The sequence below is a fragment of the Channa argus genome, chromosome 6 (genome assembly GCF_033026475.1).
Source record: "Channa argus isolate prfri chromosome 6, Channa argus male v1.0, whole genome shotgun sequence".
Taxonomy (NCBI): Eukaryota; Metazoa; Chordata; class Actinopteri; order Anabantiformes; family Channidae; genus Channa; species Channa argus.
In genome coordinates, this window is record NC_090202.1 from 9,918,845 (window position 1) to 9,933,487 (window position 14,643).

At 41.2% G+C, this 14,643-nt stretch overlaps 1 protein-coding gene across 3 annotated transcripts in view; it reads left to right on the plus strand.

The window, feature by feature from the left end:
- Nucleotides 1-14,643, plus strand: part of arhgap35a (Rho GTPase activating protein 35a) — a 57,602-nt gene that overhangs the window by 9,772 nt on the left and 33,187 nt on the right. The window contains exon 2 of one of the 3 annotated variants that reach the window (XM_067506579.1): nucleotides 13,763-13,857. The exons of the other annotated variants lie outside the window; for them this stretch is intronic. The gene's annotated coding sequence lies outside the window, so the exon portion shown is untranslated. The remainder of the gene's footprint in view (nucleotides 1-13,762; nucleotides 13,858-14,643) is intronic. 3 annotated transcript variants of the gene reach the window in all.

Here is a 14,643-nt window from a genome sequence, read left to right on the forward strand (position 1 = left end):
TTTGTCTCACAGATGATGATGATGATGATGATAATGATGATGACAGTAAAGTGGGCCTCAAACAGACTTACTGACAGGAATGTAGTGTGGGGTGGTGAGCTGAACTGACACACTGAGCAGACAGACTGGACTAAGTGAATTACTCATATTTGTAAGATTGCTTAAAGGATCAAGAATGAATCATTAAGTCTAATTTGAAAAAATAAAAAAGAGAAAATAATAAAATCAAGAAACCAGTAATACATGACACATGTATTAAATAGAAAGAAACACCTCACACACTTTCAGCTTGGCTTAAATTCTCATTTTGTTGAATACAAAGATGGAAAGGCAAAAAACATATCCTGTGTGTCAGAGAGGAGCAACATTTCAGACAAACTTGTTCATAAAGTATTAAAGTAACTTTAAACCAAACCAGGTGTGATTCTAGTCATATGCATGTAGTCATTGTAATCTTGGATATGAACATTGAAACTCACTGACAATTTCCTTGCCTGTATGAACTTGCTGTCAAACATCTGTCAGAATTTACACTGAAACTATTGTGCTTCCATCTTCTCCACCACTGGCTGCATCAAAGATCAACAGCTTTAGGCTTGTCCTTTCAGGGGTCGCCACAACATGTACTGCTCATTGATTTTTTTTTTTTTTAACACGGAGTGCCCTTCATGCTGCAACGCTCACATTTTATCCAGGCTCAGGACCAGCACCAGGGTCAATGGGCAGGGCCACACCTGGTGGGGTGGGATTGGAACCCACGGCCTTCTGCATCCCAACCCAATGCTCTACCACTTAGCCGCCAGTCCCCCTAGACCTCCTGCATATTGTTTAAAAATATGCATATAACATCCTCTCATTAGTTTCTGTCTCTGAGTTTCTGTAGCAAGACAACATAGAAAACAACAGAAGAAAAGCAACAGAATAAAAGAGACTGCACCAGGATGTAGGTGGTGACATCAATATGTCAGATCATTCACGTCATGCTGATTTGGTCGCATTTGATGTCCTGTTTGGCAGAATGAATCAAACAAATGCTTGATACTAGTTTAACCTGCCCTAAACTACAACTACACACAAGCACACTTAAAACTACAAAATGCAATTTAAGCTAGCACCAAAATGATACTTAATAAAGAATTACAGCATCTCTTAGTAAACTGTGATTCAATGTATATGTCTCCCATCTACAGTAATTCACTTTGTGCTTCATAACCATGTAAATATACCCCCATGTCACTAGTCTGTCAGTGTTTGGCCATAGCAGATCAGATTCTTTGAAACTAATTCTTTGAGCATTTGAAGCAGCTTTTAGGCCACAGAGCAGAGCTTACATCTACAGTCCTGCCTTTTCTTCTCCTCCTACTGTTGCTTTTTTCTTTCCCTCCTGCTCCTCCAGAGGTCACAGTTGACAGGAGACATGGATGGGTGATGTCAGCCTTGTCCTTCGGGGTTTTTGGGGGTCCTGTGAGGTTGGGCAACAGCTCCAAAGGGAAAGACAGGAAACGGTAATGGCAGAGAGAGGGAAGGAACAGCTCTCTGTTGTTGTGCAATGTTTTTTCACATGTCAGTCTTAAAGAGGGTGACACAGGATGTGGATGGTTAAGGCTGCGTGTGTATCTAAAAGCTATTGGAACATATGGTTAACCACAGGCTTACGACAATTGAAATGATTATTTTTATTGAGCTGGATTGTAGCAGTAGTATAGTTTTTTTGCAATATTATCTTGTTTTTTCTACAAACATACAATAAGTTCACATTTGTTTTTCAAGCTGTAAAAGATTTCCATTTTTTAAGCTCATGGTTTTTTTTTACTGCATGCTGGGTTGTTGACTTTTTCAGAGGGTCCATAATGTTCAAGTTCATGTGCTAAACGCTTGTGCAACACTTGTGAGAGCTCTGCAAGTGTGTGGGACAGGGCTCCATGATGATGTACCATGGTAAACAGTTCCCACTGCTTGCACAGCTGGGGCACACTTGACGGGTCTCTGCAGTCCATGTAGAGAGGGGCGGGGCGGAGGCAGAAACACAGACAGAAAGAGAGGGGGGAGGAAAAGAGAGTGACTGGACCAATATAATAGCGGAATGCTCTGAGGGCCTTCAGGGCAGGATACAAACTGCAAAAAGGACAAGCGAGTGCAGGGGAAACAAGAGCAGAAAACTGATTATAAATGACAAATCCCCAGCTAAAACAGGGTTAGCTGCTGTATCCTGAGGGTGGGAAAAGACAACAGTAATAGCTCTGAGTCCAATCCAATCTCCTGTATGCATTCTGTGCTCATGTGTGTGACACATGTGTGTATCTGGCCTCCTTAAATTCAACAGACAGAGAAGGGAAATTGGCCCCTCCCCTCATCCTCTGCCCTGTGCTCGCTGCTTGGCAGTGATTGGCTGGAGGGAAAGCGAGGGATGAGGTTTTGTCGTCTAATCTGCCAGCAGATCGCCACTGATGGGCCTCTGTAGAATGGCTTTAGTAAATTACTGTTCCAGGGAAGGGCAAATCCCTTCTATCAGATAGAAGCTCACTCTTCAGCTCTCCCTCCACTCCAAGTCCCACACTCTCTTTCTCTTCACTACATCAGTCAGGCTTTGATTTTATCTCTTTATCGCTACCTTGCTCTCGTCTTCTCTACTCTGTAGCTGTTGCCCTCTGCTTCTGTCTCTTTTTCTACTTTGTCTTTTTTCTTTTATTTGTGATTTAAGCGCTTCATGTTCAAATGACACACATTCTTGTGTCTGGAACAGACCTGGTGTGAGTGAGGTGAGTTGGCGTCGGAAAGAGACACCCTGTGGATTTTGCTCTAATGCTACAGGCTGTGTGTGAACAGTTTGCCCTGGTGTGTTTGTGCACGTTAACAAGATAGACCAGTTTTGAAGGTGGCCATTTTGCCTCGCCCAGTCTAAAGACACACAAAATATAATGGTGTACACCCCACCTTAGTACCTGGATAAAGGTGTTTGTCATGAAAGAGAATAGTTGTAAACGTAGAGTTTAGGTTTTTCGTAGTTGTCTCACAAAATGAGAACTTAGTCATAGCAGTATCAAAAAAGAAGGAAGTAGACAGAAACAAAAATGTAAGTTTGTGTTTTTGTTTACTTCTCTGTGTGAGTGCACTCTTCCCTTGCAGTGCGGAAATTTTGCATGTGAGCCAGAGAGATGCGAAATTTCCAGTCATGACCTTTTGTATTTTTTGTGATATCAAAAAATGCTGCTGAGGTGATATATTGGAAGAGTCCCCTTCACACACAGACACCCACACACACTTTATTTCAAATCATATACTAATATAGTTACCCAAACACAGCATTTATCATCCAATTTCATCTAACATTACTATCTTTGATTAATCTGCTCATTATTTTCTTTATCAGTCTTACTAACATATGATCTAAAAAAATGTATGTAAGTGAACTTTACTTACTCCTCTTTGGCTTCTATAGCTGGTCATCTGTAAGTTTAAAGTGTTCCCTGTTTGGTAATGATGTCTGCTTGAGGAGGTCTTAAACATTCTGACAGTGATCAGGCTGCTTGGCCTAATTCTGACTCGTGTACAAATACTGATTTGAATGAAAGGAGGACTCATGTTTGGAGAACCCCACCCTTCTTTATTGACTCTCCCCCTGCAGTTGCAAAAGGAAGCATCTGCCTGCCCCTCTGCCTCTCTGCAGCTCGCCACACATGCTCTCTCCCTCTCTCTCCACAGCCCACGCTGCTATCGCTGTGGCTGCTAGCTATCCAGCCTGCACCGATGTCACAGCCTCTAATCTCTCCAGCATAAAGGCCGTGCAAAGGGAATTTATGTTAGTGTGCCACGGGAAGAAAAGGAGAAGCGGAGAATCGTTTGAGCAGGTTGACAGATAAGGCTCTTGTGCTTTCTGTGTGGTGCTTTTTAAGCCATGTTAAGCTGCTTAATTAGACATAATCTACAGACCCCAGACTGAGGCGGAACTAATGAAGTTAAAAGACTCAAATCCCATCCTGCCATCACACTCTCCTCTCCTTCACACCATCACTTGTGCCGCTTTCATCACTACGCTCTCCTTTCTGGTGCCTACCACCACATTCTCCCCTACTTGCAACCCTCTGTGCCCCATCTCCCCCCTTAATATCCCGCTCTTCGCAACCAAACATGCTGTCCTGCCTACATTACAACTTTGCCACAAAATCCAAGAAATATGTTGTACACTCATAGTTTCTACTCTTGGAGGATTTGCTATATGGTCGTTCCTGTTTAGAAACCAGCGTATCCCAAGAACAAGTGAACGAGCAGCATTTTGACCTAATTTGTACAGATCTGTATACATGACTGGTACATAAATGTTGCCCAGCAATTGACAAAACATGTAAGCTGTACTAGTTTACTCTGTGTCTGTAATTTCAGTGCTGGTGAACATGCATGGACATATCTTGGTGTATCTTTGCATCTAGTTTTTTTCTCATGGTGGTTTGACAGTTTTATTATTCAAACCACAAATTGGGAGCCAAGAGACTTAAAATGAAGATATATGGTTATATAGGGATAAATATGTATGGGTGTGGTAGTGTATTATTCATGCAATAGTATACATGCAATGCTTGTGGTTAAAAATATAAGATGTTTAGAAGAATCTGGGCAATTCTTGCTCAAAGCTCATTATTTCAGTTCATGCTACTGTATGTATACAAAGTTACTATGACAGAAAATGAAAGGTATATAAGACAAAAGAAAACAATATAATGAGGGTTTTCTGAGGTTGGACAATAATGAGTCGCTGTGATCAACATTCTAAAGGTTAAAGATAAACTGAGAAGCAGAAGAAAGTGGTGAAAATTATAACGAGTTACTTGGAAGAGTATGCTGTCTTTTAGGGATCCTTCCTCTCTGTAGCATTTCTGCTTTCCAACACTTCTGGCTCTTATTGTTAAACTTTGCTTTTTTTTTTTTTTTTGCAGTAAGAAAAAGATGTCTTTCTCATGTTAGTATTACACTTCTTTCACCTAATCCCAACATGAGGTAAATCCCTGGCCTGGCTGGGTGAATGAATATTTATGCTTAGATGGATGGAGGGTTTTGTTTTTTTTTGCTAGCTTACAATAAACAATACACTAGCCCTTGATGTGCCCCTCTGTTGTCACTGTGACATGTTTACATATCTCTTCGATCTCCGGATCTTGCAGGACCAGCTTCTGTCATGTTTTGAGTTTTCCTTCAAGCTGAACAGCTCTTACTCTCTGTTACTGAGGAGCGGCTGGCATACTAGCTTGTAAGCTCTCATCCCTTGTCCAGGAGGAGATTGCAGCTGACCATTGTTGGGTTTCATCATTGTCATAAATGCACTACCTCACTGGTGAAGGCCTGTCAGAGATTTTTCTCCACCTCATTATCTTTCTGCCTCTCCTTCATGCCCTCCTTTCTGCCTCATCTTTACCTGTAGCATATGCGGCCTTTTGTACTGTCAGACTCATTCTCTTCAGTATGTCTTGCATGTGCTGGAGTATATTTACCATCATTTAGATGATGGAAAAAGTAAACACTGCTCGAGACCTCGAAATGAAAATTACTTTTAGCTCTTATCAGCTGCGAAAACTTAACAGGTAATATTGGCGTGTGCATATTTATTCTGCTCAAGTGCTTCTATGTCTCCGAAATGCCTCTTCTCCTTATGTGACAAACCTATCGTCTACTTCCTCCTGCTTGGTCCCAATGTTGCCCAGTATCATGGTGTTGCTGAGTGCAGCTGAGGGCTGCTGCATTCTGGTCTTGCTTGATTAGCCAGTGTGTGATGCTCTAGGCAGCTTTGTTTTGTTGCTGAATGGGCTGTTCCATTGAGAGCACCGGAGACGAGGAGCAGGGGAGGAAGGAGGGAAAGGAGAGGACAAGGGTGGAGTGGAAAGCAGGAAAACGCTGAAGAAAACAGATAAAAGCTAAAGGGGGAAGGATATAAAAGGAGGTGGGGAGTAGATAAATGAGACAGGAGTAAAAGCTAGAGCAGAAGAGGAAAGCAGCAATGAGGAGAGGAGACGATGGTAAAGCAGAGGAGAAAAGAAAAAAGAAATGACCTCTACTCCTGTGGAGAGGGAAGATAACTGAGTGTTTAGAAATGCTGAGGCGGACAGAAGCCATATCTTGCACCAACATAGCACCTGCTAGCCTGCCTGCCCCCTTTTATTCATTGACCGAGAATCTTTTGTTGCTATTTGTGCGCTTATGTGTGCCTTTCTACCTTTGAATGTGTGTTTGTGAGCATACACGTGCAGGCATGTGTGCATATCTGTATACACAGTATTATGCATACTTTTACTATACCACTTTTGTTTCTGCTCAGAAGATAGCAGCATGGGATTTTGTGCTTAGAACATGTTAATATTTTATATAGTCACAAGTCCATGAGTCCCTCACTGCAGCAATTTAACAGATGCATGATGGGCTTTACTGGCTTTTCTTGTAAATATGAAAGGAGGTTTTTTTTGTAGTTTCTTTTATAATGTTTACACATCCATAGACTAAATATAGCTTTTCCCATAGGAGTCAGGTATATTGCTCTGATAGTCAAAGTAAGGAAAATGCAGGTTATGGGTCAGGTTGAACCATCTAAGAAAATAATTGAATTACGATTTTTTAAAATTTATTTATTTATTTATTTATCCAAGCGCAATATTGTGATTTAATGTCTTTTGTTTCTCCTCTTCTGTATTATTCACTGCAAACAAGCTATAAATGATTTAGCTTTACACATATCATATAAACTCTTTCGTATGGGCCATGCATTTACAAACAAACACACATACACACTTGAAATCTTCGCCTAGACAAACGTAGTCATTCAACAATTTGATTTGATTAAAGTTTTAAGTAATGCTTTCACATACTTTGGTCACCAATCTCTGTCATCCGATACCTGGCTCAGCTGACCCAAGTGGCGTTTGGTGGTTGCATTGGCAGACATTTTTTTTTATCTTTAACTTGTCAATCACAGCCCGGTGGACATGCTGGAGGATATTTGTGGTGTTAACTTGCAATGTCATTTTTAGCACAACACCTGTTCCTGCTGCAAAGAGGAGATTTATGGATGTAGTGAGAGAGGACATGAAGTTAGTTGGTGTGAGAGAAGAGGATGCAGAGGACCGGGTTAGATGGAGGCACATGATTCGCTGTGGTGACCCCTGAAAGGGAACAGCCGAAAGGAAAAGAAGAAGACCTGTTCCTGCTGCACATGTTCTCATTTAAAAATATAATATATTCAAACAACCAATGGGACATTACTGTTTTGTTTAATGTGGTCTCTTACTCGTCAGCATCTGGGTTTGTTTCTGCTCAGGCTTTTTTCCCTACAGACAGCAGCACTGCAGTTGAACTTGCTGGGGTCTTTACCAAACTTTTTAAACTTTATCTTTTACTCTAGGTCACTTTCTCTCTAGGTGGGAGAGAGGCATGTCTCTGCATTTGAAGCCTGAGAGAACAATTCTCTTACTATTGTGGCATAAAAAAGAAATCACAGCTTATCTGCTTTGAAAATTGTGTTCTATTAAACTGCAATGTCAATTTCAAAATGTTGGTTCAAGCCCTACTATACAGTATCCTTAATAATGTTACTTCTTTCATACATACATAACCTGCTCTCCTAACCTAGCTCAGCCTATCCTCTTTGCTCGTTTAATGACTAGACACTATGTTTGTCCAGGTGTAGACAGATGGAGGATGATGAGAGAGCCTGGAAAATTTTGGGTTATTTTATTCATTTCAGTATTTTTTTTTTTTTTTGCTTTCCAGGCCTTTCTTCCTGAGATGTTTTTGTGTGAGAGCATGTGTGTAATTCTCTATGCTGGTGCCAGCGTGTATGTTTGGTTTTGTGGAAGCAGACTGCGTTGTAGATGGAATAAAGCCTGCTGAGAGTGTTGACAGTGTTGGCTTGTTAGTGCTGATGGGGTGGATGAATGCTGAGTACTGTGTGCTAGAATAGGAAGGCAGATATGCACTGTTTTCCTGTATGGTATGTGTCTAAATTTTGCAAATCTTTCTTGGTAAATTCAAGGTTGTACACTAAAATGAAAATATGACAAGGATAAGACTCCTAGAGCTCCTTCTTTACCATCTCAGAACCTCACCTCCTGTTTCATCCTCTTTGTATTCTCATTTTCTCTTATTCCTCTGTGCAATTACTGACCCCTCTTTTCTGCCTTTCTTATTTTCCCTTTTCCTTTAAACCCTCTTGCTTAATTTGTTTGCTATCTCTATATGTTTCCAGTCCTCCTTTACAAATGATTGGAAGAACACACGCATTCACTCACACACAAGTAAAAGGCTGAAATAAAGAAGCCCCTTATCTCTTCCACCACAGTCACTTCGCTCATGTGCTTGCATGCAGATGAATAATATATGTGGCTATGGGTGCACACACAACACACAACACATAAGTAGCCCTGTTCTGTTGGTGGTGATGCTGACATGGGCTGTTGTATGGTGTACAGTTGAGCTCTTTGGAACACAACTGTGTGCATGAATGTATGTGTGCTCTGCTCACTACTGTCACTGTGAAGGGATGTAGAGTCTCCAGGGGCATAGTGATGAATGGGGGAGTTGTCGCTAGTCAGGTCCAGCTTCCTTTGTGTTGTCTTTATGCTGCATGTTCTCCTATTGTACTGTAATCGCTGCATGTTTAGTGTGTCTTCACAGAGAGTGAGTGAATATGGATGTGGCTTGAAACAATTGGTGCAAAGATATTCACGTGCCGTATATGTATGAACAAGGTGTTAACACATACTTATAAGCCACAGGAGTTCACCGCTACATCCATGTGCCTGATTACAGTACACACACACACACACACACACACACACTGCATCTGATAAATAGTTATTCCTTCTTCATTTGCATGGAGAATTATGTTTGAAAGTCTCTGGCTTGCAGTCAGTAAAATAGGGTGTCTCCTGGGTCTGTGTGTGAGGAGTGGGCTCTGAGAAAATGCTGTCAAAGCACATAATTTGCCTACACAAACGTTCACGTGTGTGCATAAGTTTGCCTTCCAGTAGTCTGACTGTATAGCTTACAGATTGTGTGTGTGTGTGTGTGTTTGTGTGTGTGTGTGTGTGTGTGTGTGTGTGTGAGAGAGAGATATGAGAAAAACCCAAAGCTTTTTTTCCTCTGCAAGTATATACATGGATATTGGTCCCACTAGGCTCTGTCCCAGAAGACCAGGAGAGTGCGTGCACTACATACACACCACATTACACACAGTTGTATACCCAACAATTGCAGAGAATTAAAGCTGCCTTCTCTGCTTTATGTGGATGAATAAGCTTAAGATTTGTGTTCAGTGGGTGTGGAAGCAGGTCGTTCTGGGATACAAGTACTTATTGTAGAAAGTGTATCTTTCTGGAGGTGTTACAGCCCTGTATTTCCTGAACGTTTATCATGGCAGACTTAATTTCTCTAAGCACCATAACTGCTTTTATGTATATTTCCCTCAAAATTCTTGATCAGGTTTACTGATACTTCCAGTACTGTCACTAAATAAAGTAATAGAGAGTCGGATTATAGCCAGTCAAATGTAGGACAACACCATCTCAGCTAATCACGTTTGCTTTGTCTCTGTGGTAAGGTGACGTCTCAGCTGTTCTATACAAAACATAAAGAAACAAAGACGGTTGTCTGTAATGCATCTGCTAAATTTTCTATGGATGCCTGGGTGATGGGGCTACAGAAAGCTACATGAAATTTCTTCTCAGTAAATGAGCCAGTAAGAGTACAGCATGACTCTGTATAAACTGCCGACTTTGTGGTCTGGCAGACATCATACAGACTGTCTAAGGGCGGTTAAGGTGTGACATTGACAATCCTTATTACTGTAGATTGGTGCACCTTTGAGGTAAGCTGACAGTGTTTAGTCACTCTCTCATGCCTCAACTTTGTGTCCTGCTAGGATAAGTGCTCCTGAGCACTAGGCATCAGACGTTTAGGAAATATGTGACAATAAGGATGAAAAGCTTCCTAAATGTGGCAAACTGCCAACGAGGAATTGTACTTTATGGGGCATTGTGCACCTCTGTATGATTCTTTGTTTTCCAGTTGATCTGCAGCAAATCCGGTCCCTCAACATCCTGTTAATGTGCTAGAACTTGAATGTGCTGTGTCAATAAAGCAGATGAAAGTTTGCGTGAGATGTGGAGCAGGGCCATTTGCATACTGCACATGGGTTTCATGATTGGTTAGAGTGTATGCTTCACACCAAACCAACAAATGACTTAGTTTACCTTTATTACTTTTACCTTTGCTTATTTTTAGTGTTAATATTCTGGTGCAGGAGTCAGAATAAACCAACTTGCTCAGCAGTTTATTTTGAAAAGCATTTAGGGACACAGGTGATAATAACCAAATTACAACAAGGCGTTATGTTATTGTTAGACACACTGACACACATACATGCTCTCACCTCCGTCTGGTTCTTTAAGGATCTAAATGGGAATCTGACTAGAGGCAAACATGTCATTGTGTAGCCAGCCCAGCAAACAGACAGCCTGACAGGCCAGTTAATGGGGAGATAAAGTGATAGGGTTTAATAGCCAGTGGAGAAAGAATAGTAGATTTATTTAAACAGGGCAATATTTACCAGCCTGGACAATGTTAGATTGTGTTAAAATTGGTCTTGCTGTTCTTCGCCACGTCATTTGTCTTTAAATTATTCTCATTTATTTCTGCTCATTCATTATTATGCTTCCCTGATTGTGCCAAGAGTTTGATTTAAGTTCTATCATAGGTTGTTTCTACTGAGGCAAGAGCCTCACTTGAAAACCTAAACATGAGAGTGGACACTGGGACAGCAGCCAGGAGAAGCCTGCGGCTGCTTCCGCCACGTGCAGCAGCCACCGAAAGATTTTAAAGGTTATTGAGAGCTATGATCTAAAATGTAGGCATATTATTTTTTTAAATCAGTCTTGATAAACTTGTTGCAGAAATATGTCTATATTGGTTAATTGCAATTAACCACTTTTTGTGACAAAGTTGTGCCTAGCTATAGTAGCAGGTTTCAGTTCGTGACTCAGCATGCCACTTTCCCTTTCTTTCATGTCCAAGTGCTTTCTAAAGCTCTCTCTTCCCCTCTCCCCTTTCTACTGCCATGGCAGCAAGTCTCCAGAGTGCAATAGGAACAAGGCTTTATCTGGCCTAATTCGTTTATTCCTTTCTTTCCGGGTTTCTTATTCCCCCCCTTTCCCAGTAGATTTTATCATATGTGGATGTTTGGTTGTGCCCTTGTGCTCTGTAGGTTGGCTTTATGAATGAGCCCACTCAAGGTCATTTGGTCACTTTGCCTGTTGAGGCTTTGCACACGGAGCTCACACATACTTCCTTTATCTCTTGATACGGGAAAAAAAGCACCCTGGAACTTGTTGACTGGCTTACACTTCCTTCCATCCCTCCCACCCTCCCTCACTCTCCTTCTCCTCTCTCTCTGCTCAAATCCCCATGGAGACAGGAGAGGAAGAAAATGAAACAAAGTGAGCTGGAGAGATTGCAATAGAAAGAGAGAGATAAAGACAAAGGAGAGACTTTAAGTCACCCGATGCGTGCTGAGTGGACACTGGCAAAATAATCCTTCTTTACCATCACACACACAGTAATGACCTTAGCCAGGGCTCATCAATAGAGAGACTTGCGTCTTTAGGGGCAAGAGCAGGTGGGGTGTGTGTGAGACGGTGTATTTGTCTGTGTGCCTCCCTCCTTTGTCTTAGATCAAGGATTAGAAAGGCTTAAATATTGGACCCATAGCTGTGGTTGCGTGTCTTTGCAGGGTGGTTGTTATCTCAGATGACATTGGCACTAAAACAGAATGGTGTAGCATTTGAAACACTAGTGCGAAGGCTGCAATCAAACCTGCAGTATTGAGAATTGGTGAAGGTATATGAAAACTATAATTTCCAATTTTTGACCAAACTGGCAAAATTTCATTTTAAACTTTGATTTGAGTTGCACCTAAATTTAGATGTCACATAATATGAATTTTTTTATAGCAGCAATAAGGACACGTTTAGGTGTTTATGAATGTATTTTTGTTGAACGTATTACTTCTTCTCTTACGAAGCATGTTTAATTTTTATTTTAGAAGAGATCGGTATCAGAACAAAACACAGCACGAAGGACTGCACACGATTTTCATCCTTGGATCCTTGTTTTGCTTTCCTTCAAAATTTGGAACCATATCAGATAACTCGACTGGCCAGTGAGCTCATACGAGAACCCTGGGATGTAAGGTGGAGCCACTGTGCCAATCAGAAAAGCAGGGATAGGTGGAGGGAGGAAGGGGATTGGGGATAGTAGTCTTGGCATGTAATTTGGTGTGTGTGTGTGTGTGTGTGTGTGTGTGTGTGTGTGTGTAAATTGGTTGGGAGATAGGGGTTAAGACTTGGATTAGGGCCAGGACAACTGCTATAAAATTCAACCTGGTTGCTTTCCTCCTTTCCCGTTTCAACAGAGAGAATGGTCTTACTCTCACCCCCTGGCTTTTCCTGAGACATTTTTTTCAGCAGCATGGAACAGTGCAGCATGGACTAGTTTGAGGAAGAATAAATAATATAATACATATTTTAAGTTATACAAATGATGAGGAGGTGGTCAGAAGAGGTTAGGATTGATGCTGCTTCTGTGTTTGTGGTCTACCATAATGTACTGTGTACTATGTTTTAACATTATACAGTATAACAGTATGGCTTCAGACCTTTCTTTTCAAGCTGCAGCTTGTTCCAACGGCTCCAGATCTATAGTCCAGATTACTTCTGATGGCCTCCAGCTGCCATACACAGTACAGGCAAAGATTTCTGGGAAGAGACAGCCCTCTCCTGCCCAGGAAGAATTAACTGTTGACTAAAGACTGGACCGACTGATCACATGTACACGTTTGCTAGTTTTATGTCAGACCTATCAGGCATGAGAGGATTGTTCAGAATCACAGAGTTGGATGAAGATGGACACTATAACTCTCACGTCCATGTGCTTACTATGGAATTGGTGCCAGTGAGTAACACATGGAGGAACTGCTGGCTGTATGCACAGTTTAATGTGGACACTGATACCTCCAAAGTTATCAATTAACATTTTCAATCTTCTAAATCAATTTAATTTGTACACAAACAGAAACATGATAAAATAGAGTTATGGTTTTTAGGGTGAACAAAGCAAGCCGTGAAAAATTAGTTTCTGCATTTCTGTAATCACGCAAGTTGGTATACATAAGTTGTACTGTAGGTTTTTTATATGTACTTGTAACCTTTTATTTTTTTGACAGTAAAAAAAAATATTTGTTTATCTCATGTCCCATTGTAGTTTCCACTAATGTGTCTGTTCTTTTCTCTAGTAATGCTTTCAATAACACCAAAAGCTACCAACAAATTGTAGTAAAAAAGTGAGTACAAAGGTGTGCTAGCAGTTTTACAGTTATCACAGAAACACCATGTACCTACTAGAATATTAGATAATAGTATATACAATAAACTTAAAGACATGGTTTTGATCACAAAAAATAATGTGCAAAATGTTCAGCCTCACTGTTGTAACACTGATCCTCACTCTGAAGCCTGCATTTCTATGTGATGTGGACGAGAACAATTGGGCTGTGAAGCGAGCCTCTGCAAGCAGAGTACGGCCTTGGGCCCTAATAGTGCTGCAGCTGCAGGCAGTTCATTGCAGAGTAGCAAAGTCTTGAGCTATAATGGCGCTCTAGTGTCTGCCTGGAGACTGATTTAAAATGGATGACCAAGCATAACCCCTGTAACCTCTCGACTATCTGTCCTAGAGTCTGGCAGCTTCCTCCAGTCAGACTGCAGAAGAAACCCAGAGGTGACTCTCCCACTTGTGCCTACACAAGCACTGCTACAACAGTGCTAGAAGGTGATATGTTTACATATGCATAATGTTAAGAATTTACAAGCTGTATTAGTCTGTGAGAAATATACTATTCAGGTCTACTCGCAGTTACTCATCTCATTCTTTCATCTCTTGCACCTGAACCTTGCTCATATTTCACAGGAGAGACTACCTTTTTTTGTTTAGTTTAGTTACCTGTTTAACCATGGAGTTGGTTTATTTTTCTGGCTGTCTATTGTCGCTGCATGGATAGCGCTTTTGTGGAGTGTGGAAGAAAAAGTGAAGCTCTTGGAAAAAATGAAAAAGATAGAGGAGGAGGGAGTGGAGGAACGTTTGGAGAAAGAAATGCCTCTGCAGCCATCTGCGTTTGTGCCAACGTTTGGTTACTGTGGCAACCAGTAAAAAGTCATTATCTTTAATTGACACTGTGGCAGGTTCAGGTGTTTTCAATTGTATCATTAGCTCCCCCCCACTTTTGCCGTGACTCACCTGTCTTTGGCAGAACTCCTCCATTTCGTTACGGGGCCTTTCATGTTTTTTTTTTTTTTTTTCCCCACAGTGTCATCCTTTCTGTAAGCATGCTGTGTACCTTTCTTTTAGCTACTTCATTTGGTAATTTACGGTGGTTGTGCAACTCAAGCACTTGTCTCCCTCCCTAAGGGTAGCTGTTCTTAGGGCAGGAAGCATAATGTTACTGTGCTTGTGGGTGGGGAGGAGTATGGGTGTATGACACAATGACCTAGAGAAAACAATTTAAAGGGGAAAAAATGACAGGAAGGTAAAAATTGAACAGCAGTAGAGACAACTGTG